At 39.0% G+C, this 2262-nt stretch overlaps 1 long non-coding RNA gene across 1 annotated transcript; it reads right to left on the bottom strand.

The window, feature by feature from the left end:
* On the bottom strand, positions 1 to 1945 carry LOC109424517 (uncharacterized). Its single transcript, XR_009997135.1, has 3 exons — positions 1683 to 1945; positions 1499 to 1607; positions 1 to 1436 (listed from the first exon to the last, which is right to left on the bottom strand). It is a non-coding gene; the product is annotated as an uncharacterized LOC109424517 (long non-coding RNA).
* Between the last annotated feature and the right edge of the window lie 317 nt (positions 1946 to 2262).

The raw sequence follows: 2262 nt of genomic DNA on the forward strand, positions 1-2262 counted from the left end.
ACGGAATTAGAACAAATTGATTTCGTTGCGCTGAAATCGCTCCAGTCAAGGTACAAGCGTCCCAAACACAACTCTTCTGGACAACCAATAAAGTTCAAACAAATAATGCAGTTTGAATATCGAACTGTCTCTCCCGGTGTCATTTTTTACAAAATGGACATCACCGAAGAAAATTTTTCAAGCTTTTCTTTGGGAGATGAACAACATTTTCGAAACCCAGATTTGCCCTTACCAATGCTTTTACCAATTGAAAAGGAACCGATACCGTTGCCGAAGGAGAAATTAGAAGACCTGAGAAAGTTGCTGCCATTTATCAAAAACAAGCAATATTATGAAATCTTGCTTAAAAATCTCGTGGCCCCTAAGCGAGGCAGGAAAAGGAAACTCGATCAGGAAGATCATTTCGATGCCGATTTAGATGCTGCGGATGAAGATTGGCCGGTGGAATATCTGGAAGATCCGGAATTAAATGATGAAGAGGTTCCTGCGTAACAAAAACTCGTTGATTACTCCGCCAAGAATTATCAAACGTTTTGATAAAAGATGCCATCAAGGTAATACGAACAAAGTTTGTATAAGAAAAAAATATAATAAACAGTTATCTTTTTATTCAATAAAGGATTAATTCTTTACAATACATATACCATTGTATCAACTGACGTATCTATCCGAGATAATCAAATCGATTCTGCACCCAGTTTTTATCTGAGACCGTCCTCTGTCAATGATCGTTTTGTATTTGAATATCGTGTGGCAGGCACAAAGATACTTTTTTCCAAAGAAGTTAAGGAAATTTCCAATATGAATAGTTTCTAGATCGATCGGGAATCGAACCCGTCATCCCCAGCATGGAAATGCCCTCAGTTCTACAGCTGTGGCTATATGGGGGGCCCTCTATGCAACTATCTATATTGGGGGCCAATCCCATTTTAATAAAACTTCATACACTTATGAGAGTAATGCTCGCTTTATTAACACCGTATGCATTACGGCTTGAGCAGCATTACTTGGGTAAACACTCTAAATTCACTTGGACTTTGGTGGTCGGGAAACCATTTTCGGGATAACACTTCAAACACACCCGCAGGGACCAAATGTAGGAGTCCTTATCCAAGAAGCAAAAGTAAAAGCACACCGTCCGATGGGAACCAAAACGCAAGCACGATGAAGTTCCCGGGCGGTAAGGATGTACCGTACGAAAATAGAATGAACCCAACGCGAGAAGTGTCGGTGTGCATCCGTCCAAGTACTTGATCGTAAAGTTGGTGATGTACAAGGATCACAAACGCATCCCGGACCGACTTGCCGCAGGACGCCGTCTGGCTTTGTTGAAGACGGACATGCACAGAGAAGAGCGCTGCTGCTTCCACTATGGCAAAATCAGCTCGTATCCTGTTATTCTTTCGACTGACCACCGCCGACCACCCGCTGATATCCTACAAAGAACCAAAAGTTTAGATTAGTAATATACTACTATCAACAGTGATAAAAACACTACTTTGTTCATGTTGCTTGCGTTTTGAAGTGTTTTCCGCATTTCGTGATGCTCAATCTGCTCCAACTGATATTATTTTTGCCTGGTTTTGCGAATGTTACCGGAGGATATGCTGAAATTCAGATAAATTTTGCGTACTGCATTATAGTTTAAAATTTTTGCTTAGCGTTTTGAAAATAATACTTACTGGTGCAACAACTATCGGTGTTATGGGTGAGTAGCTGAATTGTCCAATAAACTAGTTTCGAATTAAGCGTATTTTCACCAAGGTAAACGATAGAAGACAAGAATTTAACTCAATCAAAACAAAAACGGAACAATAATTGAAAGGGTATAACTCAAAAACAAAACAAAAAAGGAGATAACTGAAAGGGTCTAACTCAAGAACAAAACATAAAAAGCGATAACTCAAAGGGTCTAACTCAAAATAAAAACAAAAACGGAGATAACTGAAAGCAGGCCCCTGGCATGAATGAAATTTATCGTAGCCAACATCTAACTGCCTTATACTCATATTCGTGCAAATTGAAACGAGCGTGTAATCAACAAACGCAGCTTTTGTTTGATGTTGTGAGCCACACACGAAATCACATTCACAATGCGTGTTTGTTGGGTTGCTTTATTCAACTAATCGCATGCTCATCTTACCGTACATTAATATTAAAGCGAGTTTAAAGTGCTTCGTGATCATAAGAGGTGGAAAAAATGATTCCAAAAACTGATCAACTAACCAAAATAAACGTTAAACAAAAAATTGTTGATGTTTT

The sequence above is a fragment of the Aedes albopictus genome, chromosome 2 (genome assembly GCF_035046485.1).
Source record: "Aedes albopictus strain Foshan chromosome 2, AalbF5, whole genome shotgun sequence".
NCBI classification, from domain to species: Eukaryota; Metazoa; Arthropoda; class Insecta; order Diptera; family Culicidae; genus Aedes; species Aedes albopictus.